The 27,313-nt window shown below is 40.7% G+C and overlaps 1 protein-coding gene across 4 annotated transcripts in view; it reads left to right on the top strand.

Moving 5' to 3' along the window:
- FBXO11 (F-box protein 11) overlaps window positions 1-27,313 on the top strand; it is a 64,278-nt gene that overhangs the window by 4,976 nt on the left and 31,989 nt on the right. Inside the window, exon 1 of one of the 4 annotated variants that reach the window (XM_046939072.1) lies at window positions 13,992-26,327. The exons of the other annotated variants lie outside the window; for them this stretch is intronic. The gene's annotated coding sequence lies outside the window, so the exon portion shown is untranslated. Of the gene's footprint in view, window positions 1-13,991; window positions 26,328-27,313 lie in introns of those variants that run through there. 4 annotated transcript variants of the gene reach the window in all.

Below are 27,313 nucleotides of genomic sequence, written 5' to 3'. Positions count from 1 at the left end.
CGTTACTGCTCTTTCTCAAATCCTGATCCTGCACCATGTGTACGAAGGAGTTGTGCTCTTCTGCTGTTGTCCTTGTGGGACAAGTGCCTACATTTATGCTAAAGCTTTTCTCATTTCTGGAAAGATCGAGTGTATTTCTTGCTGGTAATAATGCTAGTTGTCCCTAGTTTTGGTGTATCTTGGTCATTCGTAAGAACACCAACAACTGTCACAGTTTTCCAGAAATAGCAAGTCTGTTTGAATTTTGTTTCTGAGCTACGAAGTCTTGGCCTCAATGGTAAAGTAAGCGACGTCTCCTCCATGAGTCTGTTTGATGCCTTTCTGTTTGGAAGAAGGTCACGCTCTGTGTCCGTTCCCTGCTCCGCTGCTTCCTGGGAGCTTCACAGTGGTGGAGTGCACCACAGCTGTCCTACGTGTGCCAGGCTTTTATTGCAGGACATTCGGCATAATAAACGTGATGGGCACTAAATACGCAGAATTTAATGCATACGCATGGAATTGGAGTACTGTGAGTGTTCTGTTAGCCCAGCAGCTGCCCAGGAATTTCAGGCTTCCAGCTTACTTCCCCTAGCAGCTTCCTCACCAGCACTGTGAAGCTGGGTTGTCCAACAAGTGCCGATGTGCAGTGTGTGCCCATTGCACTTGCACACTGGTATCGATCAGGGGAGGTGAGGGGCTTTCACTGCAGCAAGAACAGCTCCTTTGGTCACCACTGCTCTGCCTTACTTCTACGAAGGAGGTTGCTAGGAGCGAGCATGCTCCAGGTGTGTCGCAATGTGGGTCACCTATGGCACAGCTTAAACTTCCTTCAGCAGCGGGTGGCTGTGCACTGACTGCTTGATCCGCTGCACAGGGGGGGTGGTGTGTTTCTCTAGGCTTCCCCGAAGTACACGGATTCAGTGTGTTTAGCATTGTGTGTTACAACGTCAGTTAAGGGAGGTAAATCAGAACTGTGTGGATAAAAAGACAAGGAGACATGGCTGAGCTAATAGGAATTTAAAAAATTGAAGGTTTGTTTTCAGCTGATTTTGTCATTCCTTAATCTTCTTGTGTTTGCTTATTGTTTTGTACTTGAGTTTGTTTTTTTGCTTATGTGTTGTTCCTCTGTTGAATGTTTGAAAAGGAGGGAAGATGTGCTTGCTAATATGTAATATTGTTCGCACCATTATTATCTGGATATATCCTGAAGTTTTAATTTGAGTTCTTTGCTTCTTGATGAGCTGAGCTGCTGGGGGAAGGAAAAAAGTAAACTAAAATATGTAGTGAAACTACAGAACACCTATTAAAATCCTATCTGTATGATTCTGTCGTTAGAGAACTCTTCAAAGTGATGCAAAAGAGGACATCCAGGCCTTGCTATAGGTTCTGAAGTGAAGAAGGCACTATGTAGATATCTCGTATAATCTTAATTTTGCTTCTGACTAGGAAGTTGAGTGAGCTTTATTAAGGTGGTTAAAATCTCTGGCTTTGGGGTGCTTCTAGAAAGATAACTCTCATAGCAGTTATTGTGGCTCTGAATAAGTAAGGCTTACTGGTATATTGCTCCCTGCTCTTAAAATGTTACGTTGTTGGTCCTTTCTTTGCAGCTGGTTGGACACAAGCAACAAATAACCACTTGCAAAGCATTTGGTTCTTTCATTGGGCTTTTAAGGACTACTTCTGTTCTCTGAGGTATTTCATTTAGCTGCGCCTGGACAAGATAGCTCAGTTATTTTAGAACCTGGTTGCTAGAGGGAGGGATTATCCCACCATTCCTGCTTCTAAACACGTGTTTTTATCCCCTGCCTTGTACTGGCACTTGCCAGTGGAAATGAGAGGAAGGGAGCAGGGTTGCCGTGTGATGTCACAGCTCACTGTTACATTGGCTTCCATGGGAGACTGTGGCCCCATGCAGTGCGTGGTGATAGTCCTATCCCTGTGGTAGGAACTGTGGAAATGCCACTGTGGTTTTGTTCTAAGATATGCACTATTATACATATAACAAAACCAGAATGCAAGTTACTGTTAATTGTAATAGAAGCCTGCAGCTTGCACTCCATTGTTGGACTCATCTGAGTCCCTCCTAGTGTCTTACATTGGGCAGTTGAGGCACGGGTTTACTCTACAGGCTGTACCTGGTTCATAGCTTCCCTCCCATTCTGCTTGCCCTTCCCTAGCTTTTCCTGCCAAGTATGATGCTATACAGTATGGAATATCCTTTGGTTGGTTGAGATCAGCTGCCATGGTCTCCACCTCTTGAGCACCCTCAGCGTCAGCCAAACCATCACTGTGCTGCCTGTGCAGAGCGCAGCGCTATGTGGGCTGCTGTGGGGAAAGCTCACTCCATCCCAGCCAGACCCAAGCGTCAGTCTTGTGTTTACATTCTTAACAGTGTTTTTTCCCCTTTTTTTTTTCAGTCCTGACTGACTTCATGTGTGCCTGGATTAATTCTGTTACTTAATGATTGTGGATTTTTTTGGTAATTGTTCATTAAAAATATTTTAAAAAATGAACTGTACCTCATATCAGATATTGCTCTTGGGCTGGGAGAGTCATGGGAATGGCTGGAAAGTATTGGGATGGAGGGCAGGAGTTCTTTGAGCTGTGAGCTGCTAGAAGGATAGTCTTCTTCTAGTTCCTGAAAGCTGTACAGGGAAACAAGCATTCCTGAGGATGAGGTTAGGAAGCATTTTTTTTTTCTTCCACTGTGAATTACCATTACAAGGCACAGTGAACAACCATAATTGGAATTATTGCACTTGCTTTGAATAACCACTGTCCAGACCAACAAAGAGCTGAACTTGCAGTCTCATGATCATCATGCTGTGTGCATGCTCTTACACCAAGGGGCTGGTTAGCATGAATAGGTCATGTTACAGTAAGTATTTCCTTTTGGTCATCCCAGTTTGTATTGTTTGGAAACAGCCTGCTTACCTTAAGGACTCTGATCTGTGGGTCCTGTTCTGTTCTATGTTTTCACTTTATACAATTCAGAAGCAAAAGTTACAGAGTTCAGTCTCTGCTTTCTGAATAAGGCCGATCTGTAATTCTGCAGCCAGTCTAAATTTCAAGCTATCTTTGTATTTGGACAGGTTATTGCAGGATGACAGGTTACCATATGTCAGCTGATCTGTGGTATCTGATGCACTGTAATTGTTCATGTGTATGCTCTTAGCCTGTGGCAAATGGAAGGTAATTTGAGTTAGCTTGACCCTCTTTCATTACGCTCTTTCAAGGCCCTCCCTTCTCCACATGGATTGTTAAACCTGCTGGAGTGCCTTGGCTAAAAAAATAAGCCAGTTTCTGTCTCCAAGCTACCTGTGTGTATCTTTGCAGTAGCGAGATAAGGGCTTTCCCATCATCTGCTGTATTGTTGCTGTTTTGAGACAATACTTGTTGAAGGAATTATTACTACTCAGATATTACCCTGAAAATCAATCAGATGCTGTTTATTAGTAGGTGTGTTTATCTTTTGGGGAAACTTACGAAAGCTTTATGAGCACATTGTAAAACACTTACAGTGCATGGGTTGTTTTGCAGTATCTCAGTATACTTGTATTTGCAGAGGTAGGTTTTACTTTGACTTCTTTTAGAAGATGGTTGGTAATTGCAGTCATTCTAATACTGCTGCAGTAGTGCTTTTTGCATGTTCTGATTCAAAGTTCACTGAAATCCTGGCTGTTTGGAAGGTTGTCACTGACCACAAAATGGCACCTGACTTCAGTCTGAATTGGCATGAAGAATAAAACAATCAACTTTTTTCTCAGTGCTTAGTTGTTATATGAACACTGAGTTTGCAACAATAAATACATAGCTATCCAACCTGCTTCATCAGTAATTATTAAGAATATGAAATACTACTGAAACATGCATGGCCAAAATGCTTCTCAGCAGTCAGGCATTTTCCCCTTCTCCCCCAGGCAAATCCCATCAGTTAACTATTGCACTGCTAACCCTGTGTGTAATGTATATTTCAAATGAAGCTTCCTTCCCACTTCTCACTGCTATCTAGTTGATGGGAGTTTCTGAAGGGATCCTAAGTAAAAAGTACAGTTGCTAAGGGCTTTTTTTTTTCTTGTCCTTGGGGAAAATGAGCAGAAAAGTGCAACTCTTTCCTTGGGGTTCAGTCTTCTGAAGATGCAGTAGGCCTCGGTGCTGAGTGAAGTCCTCTGAGAGACAAATAGTTGTGAAGGTGATCTATCAACATAACTTCAGAGTAGGCCGCAGTTGATTACAGAAACTTCATACTGCAGAAGTACAGCAACACTTCTGTTACAATCCTTTTAACGTGCAAAAAAATTAATTGTTTTACTGAGAACTGAGGACAAAATGGATGCTTTTTGGCTAAGTAAGTATTTTGTGATTACCATTGAAAGAAAAAGACTTAAGATTCCCCAACAGGCCATCAGTTTGAACGGCACGTAGTAACCGTATATTTGCTGTTTCCTTTATTTGGTGCCATTTTGAAGGTGACAAAAGGGCAGCAGCTTTAGATGGCTGTAAGACTTTGTCAAGGTGGGACTCTTCATTTTTTCTCTGAAAGTGGTAAGATCTATGACCATCTTCCTCTTGGAGAAATGCTCTGTGTCTTTACCTCGAACAGTTATTCGAGATCAGTTATTCAAAATAAACCAGAGTTTACTCTGGAATTTCACTTGCACTGTTATCTAACCTGTAGTGACTCTGGCTGTCCCTGTTGAGATTGCTGATAGCGGCAGAAGATGGCTGAGCTCCAGGAAGCTGCAGAGCTGAAGGTCTCTAAGGTGGCTGCAGTAAGTGCAAATAAGTGCAAATGAGTAGTGTGTGTTCCATTACAGAACAGCCATTTGGTTCTGATCCATTTGATGCTTCCTCTCCTGCTCCATTCTTAACTCTGCAAAGGTGCATTGTAATGGGGCCTTTAAGGCATATGCTTCAGGGCACTGCTAAGAGAACCTCCCTCAATGCAAATTGAGAAGCTGTTTGGCTAGCCGAACATCAGTGAGAAGGCAGGAAATGAATGGCGTGAGCTGCTGTTGCAGTCTGGATGGTTAGAAGAAGAATTAGTATGGTTATGATAAAGGACAATAGCTGAATGGCTTCAGGTAGCCTTCAGTGATGAGTTTAGGCCCCTTTGTGTCTTGCCAGACTTCTTAGTGTCAGCAGTTCCTGATCAATAATCTATTAATATACTTGACGGTATCAGTGTGGATGTTTGCCGTGGTCAAACTTTACCATGAATTAAAAGATCCCAGCTAGATTCTGTGAGTGCCCAATGAATTCTGTTCTGAAGGTAGAGTCATCGTAATACGTGCCAGCGTGCTGCAGCATTTCCCATCTTGTCTAAGTGACTGTTGACAGTCTGAGCTTGGATCAAACTCATTTTTAATGTGAACAGGAAACAGTGCCTTTTGACAACTCTCATCTAAACCTACTTTTCTTTCTTAAATGTAGCAGAAGAGGTTAAAAATAAAAAGTTATATACAAAAGAAACTCAATATATATCTTCAAACGAAAATATAGTGGCCATGTTCTTGTGGAAAGAAGCACTTTATATTTTGTGGACCTTGTCAGTATTGCTCTTAACTTTAGCTTCCATAATTGGAATGGAAATAAAAAGCAATTACAAAGGAAATGTTAACTTGTGAAAATTTGGAAAGCGTGGCAAAAATTAAAAAAAAAAAAGGGAAAATATTTTTTAAACAATTTTGTTTGAAATTTTCAATATTGATATGATGTATTAGTCCTGTTTAAGTTAATTATTTTTTCATGTTTGTCTTGTTTTCTGGACTCTTTTTTTTTCAGTAAACTAGAGATTTGAGCATACGCTCGGCTGTTGGTTGCTTCAACACCATTTAACATAGTGGAAGTTAAAAATAGATTGTGTATGGCAAAATCATGATTTTTGACTGTTTGAAAGATACACCAAGCAGTACCTGCCATCCGCTGATGCTTTAAGAATGGATTAATTATCATCTTTCTGGTCAGACTGTGACAGACTGCATAGCTTGCATCATTTATTTCAGTCTCCTTAATGCCTGAGATCATAAAGAGCACTATGAGCTGCCAGTGTATCTTTTCATATGCAAAATCTGAAGCATTATACAATCAGCTGAGTAGTGGCTGAAACACTTAGTGAGTTGGCACAATGATTTTCAGGCTCACTATACTTTGGATGCTGCCCTCTTGATCGCCCTTACCAGCAAGGCTGGACCTCCAGCATAGGCAAACAACAGACACGGTCCACCAAAGCACTGCTCTAAGGGCTGGGGAGGGCAGGCTTTTTCAACTTTTCATGTAACTTGAGTGGTGGAAGTAATTGCTGCTTTCATAATGAACAAGTTTGAAGCAGTAGGAGGAAACTGAAGATTTCATCTGTGTCAGTATCTTCGTGACGTTCCACTGCCAATGCAGTCAGTAAAATTCTGCATACGTCTGGGGTGTTAAACGTCGACTATCATTTTTCTTAATGCTTGTATATAGTGTCCTGTTGGGAGAAAGGATAATATTTGCAGTAATAAAAAATACTGTGTGTGCATTATGGTGGCTGGGGAACTGCTTGAGCCTGGTTACTTTATCTTTCCTAAGATTTATGGGGTATAAAGAAGGTGTCTATCTTGCTTTGTTGCCTCCCCTGGACCCCAGTTCTGTAGTGTTGCAGAAGAGGCCAAGTATGTTTCAGCAAACTAATTTTTCTTTCATCTTTGATTACAGGATATAAGTTTTCGATTCCTGTAGCTTCTGAAATCAAACTGTTTTGAGAAGGAGAGAACAAGGTATAGATCAGAATATCAAAATCACAGAGGATAGCAGTGTCCAAAATCCTGCTTGTGCTGTTCTTATGGATCAGTTTAAAAAAAAAACATATATGATCCTTCTTTAATAAATACACATAGATGATACATTTTCTAGATCTCATCCCAAGGCATATCTTTCTCCACCCCCAAATCCGATATCTTTCATATGTGTGGTGGCAAAATTCTGAAGCACTCCTCTGTCTGAACCTAGCTGGTAGTCTCCCTATGTAGATGACCTACTGTAATTTCAGTTACAGGTAAGAAATCACCTTGTTTTACTGATTTGGATGTTTGTCATGCACTTGAGCCTTGTACGTAGTCTCCCAGTTGCTCTGAAGCTGCCATCATTAGATGCCTGTGATGTAATGAGGCGCCATTGCTCTGACTTCAGCAGCAGAAAACGAAAGCAGTAAGAAATGTCCCGACTTGCCCAGAGTCACCAGGGAAGTTTGTAGGCATGGCCTCGTTGTCTTAAGCAGTCTGATTCAGAATGCCACCAAAAGGAATTCGGTGCTTTGTTTCTGCTTTCCTTCCTTCATGGGCTGGAGTGCCATTGCGTCTTTATAGGCACTTTATGTTCTGCAAGGAACCGGTGGGAAAAGGCCTGCTCTGTCTTTTCTGGCAACAGTGTAGTCCTAAACCGGTTTCCCTTGATTATGAATCGCATCCTTGGCAAAACCCAACACTGAGCTTGATGCTTTAGGTCTCTCGTAGTTGGTATTGTAGTTTGGAAACTACGCTGCTTCTCTTGGTTCAGTACCTGTCTTCTTTTACTGCTCAGCTTGTCCCAGGATAAAAAATCAGATGGTTAAGTGGGGGTTGTTGCTCTCAGTGATTTGTCCCATTCTCAGCTGATCCCAGTTCAAGGCGAGGATCACTGAACGGCTCCAAATCTGGTTGTGATGGTGCTTTGATCTTTCAGGGCAGCATATTAAGGTAAGGGGGGATTGCAGTTGGCTTGTTTAATTATGCTAGGCTGAAACCTGGAGCTGCTCTTGAATTGCCAGGAGCTGTATGGCCATCTGTCATTGGGGTAACAACTTGTATTTGAAGGGGCAGCTGGCAGGGTTGAGGCTTGCTTCAGCTGGCAGACTTTTTTAATTTGCCACTACGTGTCAGTCAGAGCCCTTGTTTGTGAGTAAGGAAGAGAGTAGGGGTTGCCTTAATTGTTTGTGCAATTAATTTAAAATCCCAAGAGGAAAAGTGGGCATTTCTGTGAGAATAAATTAAATTCATATAATGTGCATTCTGTCTTCTTACAGGCTGCTTTTTGCAGTTTTAAGATGTAACAATCATGACGGTTGTCAAGGCATAGGTGTATTTCTGGGCACGCTGAGCCATACATATGGTGCAAGAAAATTGTATTCTTACTGAAAGTGTTATTTGTGAAAGGACAAAGAGTGAAGGAAATACATTCAGACTCGACCTAGAGAAAGCATCATGTGAAAAATTCAGACACTGAGATTTTGCACTAGTTCTTAAGATAACTGTTTCTGATAGGTTTTTTACAGGTTTCTGAGTAAGGGCGTATGCCCTCTTAATGGTGCTAATCAGGGTTGGACATGTTGCTGTGGATCGAGAGGAAAAAAGCACTGATGACTTCACTTGATCTGAGAAAAACTGGGTGGTTTACGAAAGGTAACCGATGCACAATAGATAATTGGAAAACACTTCTTCCCACTTTTCTAGCATGTCCAGCAGAGGACATGTCTATTAAAGGGAACACATCTAATATTTTTCACCAGCACAAAGTCAATATACATTCTGTAGGTCTCAGAATCTATCTCAGGGTTGACTGTGCATTTACAGTGTCTAGAAATAATTGGTAGGGCCCACAGGCTGAGTGTGGAGCCTTCTAAACACACAGTAGGACATGTCTGGAGCACCTCCTCCTTGGTGCATGTAACTCAGGGAACAAACAGTCTGGAATCAAACCTTTTGTACAGCTGTCCACCTAAATCATGTCATTTGGTAGGCAAAAGCAAATTTTTGACAACTTTTTTTTTTCTTTCAGGTGTAGTGGAAGCATTTGTCTTGAATGATTGCCTCAAGAATGCCCAGGAAATGAAATTTAATTCTCTATTTTTTAATCTGAAAAATACAGTTGATGTTTAAAAACAAAACAAAGAATATTATAGCGAACTGAAGAAAAATGGCAGTTGTAATTACTGGAAAAGTTAGTGATAAACAGTTCTTTTCCCATACTGGCAAAATAAGTTCAGTTCAAAATGATTTTCAGTTTAATTGCTTCTGATAAATTACTCACCAGATGTATAGGGCAGCTTTTCAGATGCTCACGTCCATGAGTTAGTTGCCTTGAATTTGATCTTTGTATTCCCATACTGTGATTCCTAAAAGATGCATTACCAACAGTTTTGTTGGCAAGCTTGCTACCATGGACGAGGCTGTCCCACTGAGTGGGGCAGGGAAGAGGAAAAGCTGTGGAGTCCTGGTGTATTTGTATGGATTTTAAATGGCATTTAACCTCTGTTTTATGTGCTGGCCTCCTGTCTCTGTCATTTACGGTGATGAGTGGGGAGAATTTGGTGATGGCACAACTCTTTTCTTTCCCCTTTTTTCATCCTTAGTCTTTTCTTTCCTGGGAATTTGGAGCTATTCAGTCTTTACAGTGAGCACAAGTTCACAGCAGGGTTTCACTTTGTAGAAGATGAAAAATTCATTTTGAACTGTTCTTTACTCAAGCATCTGCAGCTCTGTGTTTGTCTGCTAAGGGCATCAAAAAAAGGTTTTCTGTTTTGTTTTTGCTCTGTGTTTGTATTGGTGATTCTGTTTCTGCCTTGATTCTAGAAGTCTTTAGCTTTGTATGATTCTCTTCCACGCTAGCCACTTTCATAGAATCACAGGATGGTTTGGGTTGGAGGCGACCCTAAAACCCACCCAGCCATGGGCAGGGCTGCCCCCCAGCAGCTCAGACTGCCCAGGGCCCATCCAACCTGGCCTTGGGCACCTCCAGGGATGGGGCACCCACAACTCTGGGCAGCAGTGCCAGGGCCTCACTGCCCCCTGAGTAAAGAATTTCCTCCTAACATCTAATACAGATCTCCCCTTTTCTATTTTGAAACCATTCTATCTTGTCCTATTCACTATCAGATCATGTAAAAGATCAGTCTTCTTCCTATTTATAAGCTCTCTTCAAGTACTGGAAGGCCACACTTTGGTCAGCCCAGAGCTGAACAAGCCCAGATCTCTCAACTTTTCTTCATAGGACAAACGTTCCATCCCTCCGAACACCTTTGTGGCCTACTCTGGACCTGCTTCAACATCTCCACGTCCTTCTCAGCCCCAGGCCTGGACACAGTACTCCAGATGGGTCTCGGGAGAGCAGAGCAGAGGAGGGAAATCACCTCTCTCTGCTGCCATCCCTCTTTGGATGCTGCCCAGGATACAGTTGAGCTTCTGGGCTGCAGGTGCACACTGCTGGCTCACTTTCATAGCTGAAGGTTTTCAGGTCTGTAGCTACAGTCCATTGCTTCTTCTTTGCTAAAGGAAAGCTACTCTCCTTTCTGTTTGTTTATAAAGAACGCAAATGATAGTTTTAAAAGGCTTTCTTTAGCTTAAAAATCTGCCTTAAAAATTTGGAGGCAGTACCTCTGGAGTGCGAAATGTAATTAACACATTCTTCAAATCCTGTTAGCTCACAGCTCTTCACCTATTTTTTCGTGGGAATGCTGACATCTTCTAATGCATGGCACCACCATGGAGTAAATGATACTAACAGAATATGGTTGCTAAAAAGTAGCGAGTTTCTGGTCTTTTATCTCTCTGCTGCTCTAGGTCTTGTTAGTGCAGTACTGTTTTGTGTATGCGAAATTATATGTATACAGCAGTTTACTGCCTGGCGGTAAAGCTAGTCTGAGCTCTAAATATAACGTTCCCTCTCCAAGGCTACATGGTTATAAATGTTTAATTGTTGGGTTTTTTTTCACTCTGGTAACTGCTTTTAACTAGTGCATTTAATCCAGAAAATGTTGAATATGTTATTGTTACATGCTCTTCTTTGTACCAGATAGGAACCCCAATACATGTGGATTGCTGCTGTGTATGTTTAATTAAAAGTAATGGATGTACATTGCTGAAGGGAACCATCAGCCTCCTCCCTATATGCAAAGCCTGAAGTTACTGCTAGTGCTAAATCTAGTGGTTGTAACCAGGCTTAAGGACTTTTTTTATGTTATTCTGAAGCATTTCTTATAGTCTCAGTCTGCATATGTACCTTTTCTATTTAGTGTGGACTGCTGTATTGCCTACAAATCAGTTAAGGCATTAGCATGATGTATAACTTCTACATAGCACCAGCAGAGCTTGGTCAGGTGAGGAAGCTGGTGACAGGGAGAAGGTGTGAGTAATAGTTTCTTCAGCTGAAACTAGAGCAGAAGTTACCATAAAATGGGGGTTAATACGTTTATACAGAGTAATTCCTCATCCTGACCCCCTATTCAGAAGAACTGGGGAGAACTTCCTTACGGAACTTTAATTGCTGTCTAATGTATTTTTTATTATTATAGCCTAAACTCTGGCTACTTTTTTGTTTTTTTTTCCCAGTTCCCAACTTAGACCAGAGTACTCAAGCAAGACATAATTAAGTTGCTCCTGCATTAGGGGAGTGTCACATCACTCATATTGCTGGTGGATTCCTTTCAGTGTTCTGGGCTTCTGCATCATCTGCCATCCCTTCGTGCAGCAACTTGCATCTCTGTCATTGTTGCCTGTGTTGTAGCTGTCTTACTTATGGTATATGGTATGTTGCTACTCTGATAATAAAAAGTAGGTAGCTATTTTTGAGTATTCTATGTATGTCAGGCTGAAGAACCTCTGGGCAAAAGAAAAGGGCTTTTTTCCTGCTGTGTCTGAAGAGACCAGCCTGTGAGTGGAAGGAGATGCAGGTTTGTACTTCAGCAGTTAAGGATGGCGGGGGTAGAGGACAACCAAGTATAAGTGTCCTTACTCAGTGTGGATGCCCTTCAGCCTCTTGTGGGCCTTAAAACAGGGCTGCTGAATGCAGGCATTTCAGCCTCACTTAGAGAAGTCTGCTTTGTGGTCAAAATACAGAGGCAGCTCACTTGTTGGGTGCGCTCCTAGTGGAGATTTGAAGGGAACTTGAAGAGGCAGCGAAGGTATCTGCAGTGTTTTGTGTTGTTACCGATGAGTATGTGAAGGGTAAGTGTACTGGGCTTCTGTGGGTAGTGAAATTTGTGCAAGTGAAATTTGTAGTCAGAAACACTGAAACTCAAACTTAGCAGAATTTTTGTGTTAGATCATCTTATATTAATAGATTTCTAGCGGTAAATGTTTTTTTCCATATGATTGATATCTAATAACAGCAGATTTCTATAACAAATAACAACTCTTCTCACAGCTTTCTGTGACAGTATGTGAGGATGAGGTAAGCAAAAAATGAAGGAAGTGTATCAAAAGGAAAAATAGTGGTGTGGAATTCTTTGTTATTCATACCAGGGGGGGTGAGGACAAAAAAAAATGGCCTGGAAAGGGCTTTACAGCTCTTGCTGAATTAATGGTAGCCATCTCTCCTTAACAGAGCTAGCAAGTTTTTAGAGGCAGTATTTCCTACCGAGATACTGTTTTTTGAGCTTGGAAACGAAAAACCCAGTAACCAGCTAACCATAAGACAGCTAACTCACTTGGTGCATTTATAACATCTGGAGTGTAGGACAGATGTTGATATAAGGGGGGAAAAGGTTCCTGTAGGAAACTTCTGGATTAATTCAGAGTAGTGAGGCCTGTTACATTGTGAAAGCTACTATTTTGAAGATTTATCCTTAAAAATCAGTTCAAATAGCTATTCTACACAGAAAAGTTACATCTCAACTAATGTTACTTGAATAAAGGCACTGATATTTTTATTGCTTATTTGTTTATTCTACTGTTATGGAACAGAAACAGGTTTTTTTTTTAAGAGAATATTGCATGTGAATAAACATCTTGAGAATTCAAGCTGACAGAATACATTTTTAGTCAATTTTTAGTGACTGTGTTAAGCATTAATATATCAAAGATGTCTAATATTCTGTGTTGTCAAACAAAATACAGTAGAAAACATTGCAAATCTCATTGTACGCGTGGTAAAATATCCTTGATAGATAGCAGAATGTCTACAATATACCCATTCTGCTACTGGGAAAACAAAAACAATGAGTAGAAGTCAAGGGATACTGTTCTGGATGGAGTGTAATTAACAGTTGATGAGTTTTGTGTGCGTTCTGTACTAAGGTTGAACTCTACAGGACTCTCAGAATTATAGTTGATGTGGGTCAGAAGGGACCTTAATGATCGTCTGGTTCTAGAATGCCTGTCTAAAATATACAGGCAATTTGTAGATGCTTTATTGAGGTTTTCTTCTTGAAAGAGTTGGACACTATTAAGGCTTCCTCCAAGGCAATTGTCGATGAAAACCTCTTGTCTATAGAAGCGATGGTTAATGTTGGATTGGAGCTGAATTGTTGGCATTGACCAGTGTTCTCTGAAGCACTGCAGTCCTCCAAGATCAAAACACGCAGGGAGAGTTGAAAGGACAAGGGTAAGATGAAGTAAGCCCTGACACTTCTCTGCATTTAAGATTTCTTCTTATTGTTGTATAGCGTCTGTGTGTAGAAATGCATACCTGTGTTTTGATAGAGATCTCAAACTTCCATCAACAAAAGATGGAACCTCCTGCAGGTCCTTTCAGAGCCTGAGTAGGTTTGGGGTTTTTTTTGTTAGTTTTTCCTGGAAATGTTTCTAGAAGTGTCTTTTTTCCAGAAATGTTCTGTTACTCTTTTAAGGGAACACCTCAGGTATCTCTCTGAGGAAATACATCTCTACAGCAATTTGTTTCATTTACTTGTTCACTTCTGCTTGTGACTGCACGCTTCCAGCCACAATAATGTTTTTCCAGAATGTCACTGTAGGCAGTTGAAGGCATCAGTCTGCTGCTGGTGTTGGTTGTGCTGATAAACTGGAAATGAGGATTCGTTCTATCGCAGTTCTGGCTCTGGCCTGTTTCCTATCCTGTGCCAGTAGCAGAGATCCACACAGTGCTGGCTCTTGCTGTCAGGTGTTACGTATCAAAGATTGAATCCTGGGCATCAAAGCACACTGCTTAGTTTTAATAATCATTTCACAGATGCACAATAATTTTTATACTCTTCTCCTGTTAGAGCATAGCCCACCACTGACATAGACTGACGTGTAGCAGGTGAGGGAAGGGGAAAATGCTGTTAGCTAGCTACTGTACAGTGATGACGTTCTTCAAGATGTAATCCTTATTTCAAAGTAGCCTTCTATTCTTGCTGTCCAGAAACTTCACTTTTTGCAGGTTTTGAATAATGCCTGCTTGTCCAGCCTTTGAGAGCACAGAGAAACCATGGGATGTGTGTGCTCTTGACAAGCTTAACTGCTATCCAGATGCCTTTTGTGGGGGTTTGTATGTTTCTGAAACACACGTAATGCTTGTGTGACATCAAGATGCTTTTGTTATCTTGCAGAGGAAAAGTGGCTGTTCTGTTAAAATTTCAATTATGGATTAATGACCACAATTGTTTCTGCATAGTTTGCAAGTCCAGTGGAGAAAAATGAGTTACATGTAGTTAATGAAATGAAGGACTTCTGGTGCTGAATTGATCTCCTAAGCTTTGGCAGAGAGTAAATTAACTCAGATCTAACATAGGAGGCTGGCGTTCACTAGATCCTTCTTTCTTGTCACTAGCAGTTTTCAGTAGTATTTAAATTCAAAGACGTTCAAATAAAACACCTATTCTACTCCCATTGTATAGCAGTGATGTTAGAAAGAAGCAGCAGTTGAAAGAATGTAAGTTGCAGTGTCTTTTAAAATCTTTCTGGCATACATCTGGGAAACATTAATCATTCATATGCTCATGAATCAAGTAAAGCATCTTGAGATGGCAGCAGCCAGTTCTGAATTGGCTCTGTCAGTTTCAAGCAAGTCATTGAGAACAGGATTTTTAACCAGTGTGGCCATCCTTCCAGATTGCTGATGGCCATCTCTTTTCTCTGTTAGCAGGCCAGCAGGGAAAAAGAGAAGTGAACATTGTTCATGTAATTGCAAAACTGCATGGTCAGCATGCTAGTATATGCTTGGGGGGGGGGGGGGGGGGGAGGCTCAATTAATTAGTGTGCTTATCTTCTGCTGTTCCAGTTGGGCTTGTGAACCTGTCTACAAAGCTCATCAGGGTAAGCTTGGGTTTCCCTCCCTGCTCTGTCTGTAGTGACTAACATGGCTGTCTCTCTAGGTGTTCTCACAAGTGAGTAACAGTGGAACAATTGAGTAGTTTGCAGGTGTGTCAGGTTGGTAAGTAAGGAACGAGTGAGACTGTGACAGGATCACTCAATGAACGAAGCTGAAACCAGGGTGATGATTACCAAGACTGACAGAAAATAGGGCAAAGAAAATAAATTTAATTCACTGGTGTTATATAACCATCTTAGTGCAGCCTCTAGTTTCATTAGTTTGAGAACATACCTTGTAAGGGAGAGCTATTGCATGTGGTTTCACTTTTAGCAAATTGACTGTAATTTAGAATAGAGGTGTAGGAGATTGAATATATTATTACGCTGTTTTTCTAGCTGGTATGGATCTTAGTTGTGGGGTTTTCTCCGTGTGTTCTGGCATGCTTGAATTTACGGTTGTGAAGGTCATGACTGCGAGCCAGCAGTGTGTGCCCTTGTGGCCAAGAAAGCTAATGGTATCCTGGGGTGCATCTTTGAGCGTGGCCAGCAGGGCGAGGGAGGTGATCATCCTTCTCTGCTGTGCTCTGGTGAAGCCACATCTGGAGTACTGTGTCCAATTCTAGGCTCCACTTTTCAGGAAAGGCAGGGAACTTCTGGAGAGAGTCCAGTAGAGGGGCATGAAGATGTCTGGGAGCCAGGAGCATGTCCCGGATGGAAAGATGGAGGGACCTGGAACTGTTCAGCCTGGAGGAGTCTGAAAGGGGATTTCCACCAGTGCTTACAAATATCTAAAGGGCGAATGTTAAGTGGATGGGGCCAGGCTCCTTTCAGCAATGGCCGGCAAGAGAACAAGAGACAGTGGGCACAAACTGGGAAGCAGAAACTTCCATATGAACATGAGGAAAAACATCTTAACTTTTAGGGTAACAGAACACTGGAACAACCTGCCCAGAGAGGCTGTGGAGTATCCTTCTACCTGTCTGGACGCCTACCTGTGTGACCTGCTGTAGGGAGCTGCTTTAGCAAGGGGTTGGACTTGATGATCTTCACAGACCCCTTCCAACCCCTATGATTCCATGATCCATGAATCATCACAGTAGCATTTCTTATTTTTTTAGACCTTGAGAGACTAAGACAATAATACATAAATTACGGATTATCTCTTTTCTGTACCAGGAAAATGTTTACAAATATGTTCAAAGATGGTGTACTTTAGTAGTTGTAAATGCTTCATTCCAGGTGAAAGGAACAGGAGAAAATGTATTATTTGGAAGAGCACTCTTTGCTGTACTTGAATTTGGGATTGGATTGGAGCTTCTGTGTTTTAGCTAGAGTAGGAAATATGAAATATAGTGGTTGTATGCTGGATGAATGTCACTTTTTGATGTGCTCAGCAGGAGTGGTTACCTGACTGTTTAGTACATCAAAGTCAAGCAATGATTTAATTGTCCTGTGATGGTGACTTCTCTCTTTGCTAACTACGTGTCCATACTCCTAACAAGCTGTCAGAGAGATCTATGAGGTTATTGGGACAGCAGTTTTCTTGTTAGGTACTTTGATGTGGTCCTTCATGCCAGGATGCTAAGATAAGTCAGAGTGCCAAGAACTAGCTTTGCCTGAGGTTCTTCTAAATTCGCAGAGAGGAGAAGGGCATACAGAGGTGCTGGTGTTTGCTTCAGAATCTCAGGGTGGTTTAGATTGGAAGGCGCCTCTGCAGGCCGTGTGCTCTAGCCCCATAGTTTATCAGGGCCACCCAGAGCAGGGTGCCCAGGCCCACATCTTGATGGCTGCTGAAAACCATCAAGGAGGAGACTGAACAGCCTGACTGGGCAAACTGTGCCAGTGCTGTCATTTGCACAGTAAAGAAGCATCTCAAGATCAGATAGAAATCTGTAAGATTCTGTCACACAGAACTTAGCAGAAGGCTTTTTAGCCATTCACATGGTTTGCAATATGGTGTTCCTGCCTAATTTAATACTCTTTATTCCTGCACCCTTTTAAGGGTACAGTTGGATGACCTAAAAACAGCAGTAAGTTAAGAGTGACAGCCCTCCTCAACTGAGGTATTGTGACTGACCAGAGCAGTCCACTGATGTACCAGGCAAAATTATTTCGGTTAAGTGAGAAGTGCTTATTCTTTCTGGTAGATCAGTGTGCTTGGAGCTGCTCCTAGGCCATACACATGACTCTGTCTATGATATATTTTTGTATATATAATCGAAATTGTTTGGAGAAGAATGCTCAGCAGCTATGCACGTGCAAAGAGCAGCATTTCCAGGCTGCATGTGTTTGTTCAGTACTTCTTAGTGTTTCTGAAGAAGTAAGACACAGGGGATCAAATGGCACAGGCTTGTGGAACAGTTGGGAATACGAAAAGGGGAATCAGCACTCACTGTGGGACGGAGGAGTCCCAATGAGGCAGCTGCCCTGGGGACTCATGGCATCTTTTAATATTATCATTAATTTTCCAGATAAACTGTTCCTCTCAAAAATACTCAGAAAATGCATGTACAGTCAGACAAAGGGTTTAATGATTCACTTACTTTTTCCTGCATATGTTTATTCCACTGAATTGCCAGAGTATCTTGTCCTCTAATTGCCATGCTTTGTGTGTGTGCCAGAGAGAAAATACGCAGTGCAGATCGATAGAGATGGAACTATCCAGACATGAAAGGAGATGTTGTGTATTAAGGTGCTCAGTTTTCTAGGTAAAATGTGTTGTAAAGTGAGTGAACTCCCAGAACTGCGGAAGTTAAGCAGAATGGAAAGTTGGGTGCATAAGAATGAGCAGCTGTTTAACAAGAAGCAAAGTTCAGGATTCTGCTGTGGTTATACACAGAGACTGGGTGGAAGAGGCAACGGAGGAATGAAAAACAACACGGTGAAAACTTCCAGTGCTTACTTCTGGATGTCTTACACAATCTGGAAAAATGAGTAGTTGTATTCTGCTCTGTGACTTTTGCATGCTGTCAGGTAACCAAGCTTATGCCACCTGTTTGATCTTCATCGTCTCTCTTACTGCTGTTAAGAGTAAATTTGAAGTACAAATTGCAAACACCTCTCATTTGCAAATCAAATCTGCAGCTGAGGCTGTTGGCAATTATTACTTTCTTCATCAGATCGTGTTTCCGTATTGCTTACTAAAACAGAGCATTGGCCAAATTGGGACCATGGGAAAAATAGTTTCTGCAAGATATTGTCAGTAGTAATATATAGTTCATCAAGATACAGGGCATCACCTGCAAAGCTCTAAACTTGGGAGAATTCATTGTGAACTCATCTCAATTTGAAAACTCTTAATTTAAGCCACCTCTGCACTTTTACTTCACATTTCATTTTTAAAGAAATTAGTAATCAGCTGCCAAAAAACCCCATAATAAACGTTAAATGCACTTTGGCTTTTACCTCTTGTACCTCTTCCACACACATATGCACATAATGTAGCAGTTACAGCTGCTGGTGTTTTGGTTTAGTTTTGGTTATTGCTGGTTGAGTGTCTGAAATGTTGTGAATACTTTGTAGTTATAACTACTTCAGTAGCTGCTGTAGTAACTGCAGGGTTGAGGTGCTCAGGGATCCTTGTCCCACAGGGCAAGGAAGAGGAAATCCTCTCTGTACTGCAGCTTCCTTGAGCATCACATGCATAACTTTGTTTCTAGCTTTCCTGACACTTGTTTTATAACACGCATTGGGGATGGAAGGCAGACCATAATGTTCTTCTAACTTGTATTTACATAATGCGCTAGGATTTTAAAACCAAATAGAGAACCTTTTCAGTCTTATCTCCCAGAGTAGAAGGCTTGAATACAGCTGGTTGTTCTATACAGTTTGCTTTCTTAAGACCTGTTGGCCATTCCTCCTACAGTACTTACTGTTGATGGCAGTTTTTCATTTTTACTGTTATTAAAATTAGATTCAAATCAGAAGTTTCCAACTGCGATGGTATTTTATAATTTGGTGTTAGTTTTCCCGACCCATCTTAATAACATCCATGCTAACAAATAAGTAATGAGTAACAAAGAATTTTATTTCCAAGCCCCGATGTTGCTTGGTTTTCCTGTAGTTCTCCATGCTGTTTTTATGCAGTCATTTCCCTGCAGCTAAACAGAGCCATGCTTTCTTGCTCTTGTCAGGCACTCTGGAGTTTGTAATTCAAGTAATAGAATACTAGGAAAGGCATTTTGAAAAGTTCTGAGTAAGTAGTGATCAGATACGTCTGACTCAGAGCAAGTCTTCAAAAAAATGCAGGATCGTTCCAAACTATGTTAAATACAACATGCTTTTGATTGAGCCAGGGCTAAATGAGGCTTGCTTTGTTTTTGTTATTGTTGCTGTCTTAATCATCATCAAATGGCCTTTTTGGAAGTCAGATTACAAGTAAATACCCCTGCAGTAGGGATTCTGTCCTTTTTGCTCAATAAAAAAACAGTACTTCGGGGGGATTCTTGCTTTGATTTTTTCCCACCACCTACCTCTCTTCTTCTCCTTGTTCTGTAGTGTTTTGAGGTTTTCAGCATGCTGTTTCTAGTCTGGTTGTTCAAATGCTGGTAATTTGTAATTCTCCATTTCTACCGTGACGTTCAAAATGGCATGACTGTTGCTGGTAGTACTTGGGCTGTGGGTGAGGGAGAAGGAAGCAGTGTGTGTGTTTAGTATCACTGTAATGGTGAGTTAGAAGAAACAGCCAAAGAGATAGCAGAATACATACTCAAGCTTTTGCAGTTCACAGTTATCTTTTTCTAGCGACGTGCTGTTGGATATCCAAAACCATGGGTATTATTCGCTCAAAGTGTTCTTTTTTCCCTCCCTGCTATGTCAAGGTTAGAGGGTCTGAGTCCATGTGGTAGCCCTTTGCTTCTTCCTAGACCAATGGTTTTAGGTAAATGGCAATTGCAGCCAAATACAACTTGGAAACTTCTTTTGCTGTGTGATATGTGATTGTACCAGTAGGGATTAAAAGAAAAAAAAAGGGGTTGTAGCCTTCAGAAACAAAACAATCCAACAGACTACATGAAAATGTTATCTGGGATCTATAAAAACCCATTAATCAAACCGTGCTGTTTTTGTGGTGGTCCTCTGTTTTCCTACAGTAACCTTAAATTATATAGAGTGCTTATGTTGATGGCTGATTTTGCTTTTTCCTCCTTTACTGTAACATAATTGTAAGGTACAGACAGAAAGGAATGACAGCCAAAACCAGTAAGCTTTAAAACACTAATAGTCTGCTTTTTCTTCCTGCTTAGAGAGGTAAACACCATACTGGCTGTGCCCATCTCACCTCCAGCACACAGGAAGAGCTGTCTGGTCTTTCATCTCGCTTGCCTATTAGCTTTGTTGTCACAATCATATATAATTCTGGGCCAATCACTTCCCAATTGAAGTTTTCCTCTTTCTACTCTTAAATGGATGAGATTTACCTCTAGATTGTTGAGAAGAGCCCAAACTTGCGTTGTTGCTGGCCGTTTTCTATTTAATGTTTTAACTATGAAGAGATGTATTGATGCTCAGAAGAAAGCTCTTGTAGAAGGAAACCTCAGTCACCCTAGGCTGCTGGTCTGATAAGGCTGAAGGTAGTTAGATACCTAACCCTAGGGAAGTTTTTGCAGCAAACTCATCCAGATATGCGTAGAATGTCTACAATAGTTATTAATGAGTCCCAGAACACTCCTTCATTTGCATGTAATCTGTTGTCTTTACTCCACCTATTAGTCTAACAAATTTTGAAATATTTCAGCTGATGTCTTGATTTAATTTTTCTATTGCTTGGTTTGTTTGCTGCCGCAAGACAGATTGATGACTGCCCTCAGTTGTCACGGTAGGCATCTCAGAAACTTTTACTTTAAAGAATCTTAGGAAATTCCTAGTTGAGTACATCACTGCTCCTTGACATAACTGGGTTCCAGCTGGGCCAATGTACTGATAGATGTCAGTCAGTTCTGATGGAGCCCCAGCAGGGCAGATGGCTCTGCATGGCAAGCATTTCTCAATCTGCTGCTGGGGGTAGTAGCAGGGGATTTTGCCACCACCCCCTCCCAGCGTTACAGCAGTGCTGTGCGGACGTGGTTCGTGGCGAAGAGATCTGTGGGAGGCTTTCATTTCCTGAAAGTTGGGTGAAATGATTGTGCCCTGAGATTATGCTTTATGGGAGTTACGCTTGAATAGTTGCAATAGTGTTTGTCATAATGAGATTCCTAGCGATGTGGATTGTTTTATTACACATAAACTTTCCTGTCATTTCAAGGGGAGACGGATTTCTCTAGCTTCCTGTGCTCTGCAAGAGAATCTCTGCAAATGGATCGGTTAAGGTTATAGAAAACTTGAGATTTCAAGTGTAGATAACCTCAAGTAAAATCTCTGCATTCTCACTGAATTGCTCACTCCTGTACTGTGTTTTCCCCCACTTTTTGTTTTTAAGATACCAGAAACAGACACCCAAAACCCACCTGACGTGTGCATTCTTTAGCATTGCTAAAGGAGAGTTATTTATAAACTCCTAATTCATTCTTTGTAGTTTACGGATATCATTAATATCCAGATTTCACATAATTAAAGAATGTGACCTTTCTACTTAATAGTTCAGCTACGCTGTGCTTATTAGGAATAATATATTGTCTCATATACCTCCTGTTTGTTTTAGATCTCCTGTTTGAAATGCCTTTTCCTGGGGAGGTGGGAGTTTTCTTGGGAGGAAGATGAGGAGGAAAGGTTTGGCTTTGCTCGTCTTTAGGTGTGTTGCAGCACAGCCGGAAACTAAAATGTGGTGGTTGATCAGAACAGTTGCTGGGGTCAGCTGTAACGCAGAATAAAACACACGAACCTCTTACATTGTGTTTTTGGGGTGCCTTTATTCTTGTCACTGGCTGTGTTGTTTTTAATGAGTTGAAAGTTGCTGTGTTTAAGCTGAAGAGGAGGATGATCTTCTCAACTGGTAGAAACGTAATGAGGCTGGGCTTCTAAGTGCCTTTCTTATATAGTCCTTAAACACTGTGTTCTTGCGCCCTTAAAATCTACTTGGTCAGCTTTTTCCCAGTATCATCAAGGAACCATGCAGCAAGGCCACAGCTTTGAAAGTATTGCTTTGTTAACGAGGAATGCATCCAAAAATGGATCCTTGTTTCTTCTCAAAGAAAGCTTCTCAGAGCAGGAGTCAAGCTGCCTGTGAAGCAGGAAAGAAACTCCTTAATAAAATAATTGTAAAGCTGCCACCTGGAGTTCTGTTTATTACTTTGATGTAATACTGTTATCAGCTGGGGAAACATACCAGAGGAAAAACATTATCTTATTCTGGTCTGTTGGTACTATTGTTTGAAACCTGCCAGGGCTGATCGTTAGAGCTCCTAGTTCTAGGAAAGCTTTCCTCCCTTTTCTAAAATGAGTTATCCAACAAGCAGCTCAAGTATGCAGGCACCTGCACAGTTATTCTGTGTGTCTAATAAAAATACACATGAGAGTGTATTTGTTTTTAACTTCTCTTTAATTGGGTGCTAGTATAATGGGGAGAGTGGGGGGATTTTTCTGGAAAGAAATCAGAGTTTTGCATCGGATCCTTGTTAACGCTTTCTGCTTCTGGCTTCTGAAAAGGAAAATCTTCATTTTAGTATTGAGTGGGTAGTTGGTTTTAGCCTATGAATTCCCTAGTGGACGAGGCTGGGATGTGAATAGCTGCTCATGACTGTCCATAAGTTTCAAAGAAATACAGCTGGGGACAAGCTTTGGGCTTGCAGCCAGTTTCTTTCCCCGTTGTCAACTTTCACTTTGCCTGCTTTGTGCCAGTTCTAAGAACTTAAGTTTTTGCCTTGTGTATATAAGCTGTATTTTAATATTCAGCATTTTGATAGTGCTAGTTGACCTCACAGACCTTTGTCAGAATGCTTTCTTTCTCATCTGATTTGGGTGACCTACATAAGGATTGATGTAATGAGCTTCACTATGAGCCGAGTTGGAGAAAAGATTGGATTCTTAGATAAGTTAATTTCCATTGCATCTGAAGAATAACAGAAAAAATATTTTGAGTCTTAAGTACTCTGCATAGTTATTATCTTCTTCCTTGTGGTTAAGAAAAGTAAATAAAAATAGATGTCTGGTAGAACACAAGCTTTTGAGCAAATATAAATAGAGTTGAGCATCAATCCGATCTATTCTTACACTTTTTAGGTCATCATGTTATCTTATACTGCATGACCTAATTCCAAAGAGTAATAAGCTGTCTCATTTGATTATTGATGTTTAAAACCTTAAAATGTAAATTCCAAAAATAATTGCTTTGCTTTATGCGAGTACCAAGAATTTCAGTTCTCATACTGAAATAATTGTCTTCATATACAAAAAATTCCACATATGAACACACTAAGACTTGTTTATCAAATAAAGTGTTACAATAAGCTTGGATAGTGTTAGAGAATAAGATATCTTTGTTTTATTATCAGCTTAGAAACTGTATGAATGCTTAAAGTATCGTAGCAGTCAGTAACAGTTATTTTGTCTAGTTGTGGCTTTCCAGAAGGCAGAACCACTTTATTCTGTATGGCGTTCAGTCTGATCTTTCCAGAGTCTTTCTGAAAGCATGTACTCTTCAACTTAGGTCTGTTCCCATGCCAAACTGGTGCCTGCAGCTCAGAATGGAGATACCTGAATCTTCTTCTTGCTTCCAGTTCTGAACAGCCTTGTCTCCTGTCAGAGAGAGATTAATCCTTCTTGTTGACCCATGCCATCAGAACCTTCTAAAAATGCCACCTCTTCAGTTTTATCTGCATGAAATAAGTTGCTTTGAATACTGTTTGGAAAATACCGCAGGATTTGCATGATGATAATTAAAACACACCGCCATGTTTATCAGAGTCTTTAGTTTTAGGGCTAATACTAGCTGTAAACTCATTTACTTCTTAGTTCAACATTTTCTTTTACCATTAAACATAAAAGCACACATCGGCTAGAGTTTGACCATGAAAGACCATAAAATGCCTTTATGATGTTAGGTCTTGCTTCAATGAATTACTTCTTGCAGTTGGACTCCATGACCCTTGTAGGTTCTTTCCAAATGAACAATTCCATTCTGTCTTTGCATTTTGTTTTCCTCAGTAGTTGAGATTTTTTTTTATTGTGGTTTTCCCAGCTAGTGGCTTTCTCTTTGAGTTAAATATGTTAAATATTCAGATGAGTTGAATATTCAGACAGCTCCTGAATGAAAATGGTCTCCTCTGCAGTCTCCATTCCAAACTGCAGACTGCCTGGGTCTGATATCCATAATATCAACTAAACCTTAAACGCTGCCCTGAGTTGGTGGGAAAGATTCCATGGATGTAAGAAGTTTGTTTTGTGTTTTTGTCTGTCATGTAAGGGGGTAGAGTGTACCTTACACATAGGCAGTCCTTTCTTACTTCTTGCTACTGTATCTGCTCATAAAAGAAATTCGACATTTCTTTGGGAGGGTTTGCAAGGACATAGGATGAGTTCCTGTTGCATTGCTGAAACATACACCCATTTAACAGCTCACTCCCAGATTGTTTCTATTTAAAGAAAAATGGTGGTGGTTTCTCCTTAGGTTTTTTTGGGGGGTGCTGACAATTTGTTACTGAGATGTTCATGTTTTTGTAACTATTGTAGGTGCAAATACAGAACTACAGCCACGTAGTTCTGTTCTCTGTGAGTTAGTTTATCTTCATTTCTGTCCTTTTTTGCATGTGTATCTTTCTTTTCTATTCCCTTTAGCTTTATTCTTCCTTTCTTAGGCATTGCAGTTCTAGGCAGTGAAAAGTAATGGGAGCTGTCATCTCAGCAGGTTGGCAGCATATCTTCCCGTGGTGTTTTATGGACACAGGTTTTGACCCTTTAATTTAAAAAACAATTATTTCAAATAAAGTATTTTTATCTATTTACGTAATAGAACTCATATAAAGCATTACAGGTAAATGTTTGAGAATAGGCTCAGCTTTTTTAATCTCTTATACCGCAAATGTATTCACTTAAAATTGTGACAGCATCTGGGATTCATTTCAGCAGGTGTTGTATGAGAGCATTAATATTACACACATGCTCCCCTGAATTTTAGTGACTTTTATCAGGCAAACGCTTCTACCATCAGCAGATGTTGATAATGCTTTTTATTTATGTTAGTAGATGCAGTAGCCAGTACTGTTGCACTTCACCTGGTTTTCTCAAAGCATTTTGGAGGCACTGAGAGTCTGTCATTTTTTTTCTTTCCTTAAAACAGGAGTCTGTTTATGTGAGTGTTTCTAGGGGAGAATTTTCAAAATGCTTGCTTAGCACAGGTATCCAGGCAAAATTATGAGTGTTGTCATGTTACTCCTTTGTGGAGAGGTAACATTAATGCTCCTGCCCTGCTCCTGGGCCTTGCTCACATCCACGCTTCCCTCAGGTGGCCTCCTTGCCAACCAGATGGAAGAAGGGAGATGTTAATTCTGAAGTCTGAGTGAATGTGTACATCTCTGAAAGTCATCTGTGCTAAGAGGGTGATCTTTGAGCAGGATTCTTGCCATCCTTCTAAATCTGCTGTGAAAAAATGAGTACGTTTCCTTTCTGCTTAGCCAGTCTCTCAGTGTTTCAGCCAAACTGACCTTTATTTTCAGGCTACCCCCACAGACTTCTATCTTTGCAGCGGTAATATGTTATATGTTTAGCAGCTTCTGCTGGTTTTCTTTTAAGAACCCAATTGGGGTTTTCCCATTGCCTTTTTCATCACCTACTGAGAGATCAAACCTCTGCGTTTTTTTTTTTTTTTCTTTTGCTTATTATATTTTTCCTGCGTTCCGTGGGGCAGTTTTGAACTATTGTATTTATCATCACGAACAAGAAAAAAAATATTGTTGTTCTGACATGCCCCACATTCAATGTGAAATAGGAAGAGGCTTAAGATGCTCAAAATCCTTGAGTAACAGGGATCAGCAACAGAAATTAATAATTACTATTCAGTTGTAGACAGGGAAATACGGGGTGTGAATCTAGTGGCCTACAGTTTGAGCACACTCAGGTGCCAGAGTTTGGCTGTGAGGGAGCCGTGCTCTGGGCCGCTGCAAGGCCCGCTTCAGAGCCCCAGCTCCCCGCCATGGCTGTGTGTGAGGGAAGCTGGGAGCTCTTCTCTCATAGGCTTTCTCTTCCAGCTTCTGATGCCTTGTGGTTTGCTTGACGCCAGTACTTTCTGTCAGAGGTGTCACAACCATGTAAAATTCCATGGCTGAATCATGGGGGTGTGGTCAGTCACTTAGTAAGGCACCAACAACCTCAAGCAGGAGCACGATGCCAGAGCTGTGCTAGACATGTCACTGTAGGTCATCTATTGATATTTCTCTGTGTAATGGATAAATATCCTTCAGAGACAGAGAAGTCCTCCAGTGCTAGTGAGTCTGTCATGTAAGTAATAGGGGGGCAGAGGGTAAGGGAGCTAGTAGCTAGCTTAACTTACCGAGTTTTGTTATTTAAAATATTGTTTAAGGTTTCACTCACTGTGCTCTATCTCGTGTTGCTGCAAGCAAAAAGGTGGAGTTGGAAAAGAACAAGGAGGCATTGAGATAACCTTTTCTTCGGACTTTTGTTGGTTAGGTGCCACTGGCATAGCAGCTTGGGCTATGATAGGATGCATAAACCTACGTAAATGCAATTGTCTTGTGATTTATGTTTGGGGAAAAAAAAGCTCATGAGGTTATTATCTGGAAATGTGAAGAAGGAATCGTTTTAGAACATTTATTTTTTCTTCGATTTGTGTTCTGAGCATGGACTGTCTTAATACATGAAGGATGCAGAATATGTGTTTTTGCTGTGGTGGTTTTGTTTAGTTTTGTCTTTTCACGCTAATACATTCAAGAAAACTGCTTATTCTACAGTATTGCTTTTCTGGCTATCATTTGTACATCATGTTTTGTCCAGTTCAGAAATAAAAAAGCAGTTAGAACTAAAAATAAATCTGATTTTTTTCCCCTACAGTTACGTGTCTGCAGAAAGTACAGCTTTTACTTTAGCAGAAAACGAGGCTTTGATTTATTTTCTTGAAGTCTTTCGTACTTCTCTTTGTTAAATTATTGTAATTGCATTATGAATCCTAGTTGTAGGATGTGTAACGATAAACAATTCCTTGCTTTGCTGGATATGTTGCATAATCAAATATATATATAAATTTACTTATAGGAATCAGAAGTAATAAATGAATATCTTAAAATAGCATCACACTTTCTACAATTCTTCCCCTCTTTAAAGCCACTTCATGTGCTGTCTTCCTATTCCATTTTACCGAAGGATTTGTATACTGAAGTATTCCTGAAATATTTTGGAAAAATCTGCCATGAGTTTTGAAGTAAATGCCATATTTTCTAAGGGTTTTCTTGATAACCTCTGGTTAATAG

The sequence above is a fragment of the Gallus gallus genome, chromosome 3 (assembly GCF_016699485.2).
Source record: "Gallus gallus isolate bGalGal1 chromosome 3, bGalGal1.mat.broiler.GRCg7b, whole genome shotgun sequence".
Classification (NCBI taxonomy): Eukaryota; Metazoa; Chordata; class Aves; order Galliformes; family Phasianidae; genus Gallus; species Gallus gallus.
The sequence above is the reverse complement of the archived record's forward strand: the minus strand, read 5'-3'. Positions and strand labels throughout refer to the sequence as shown.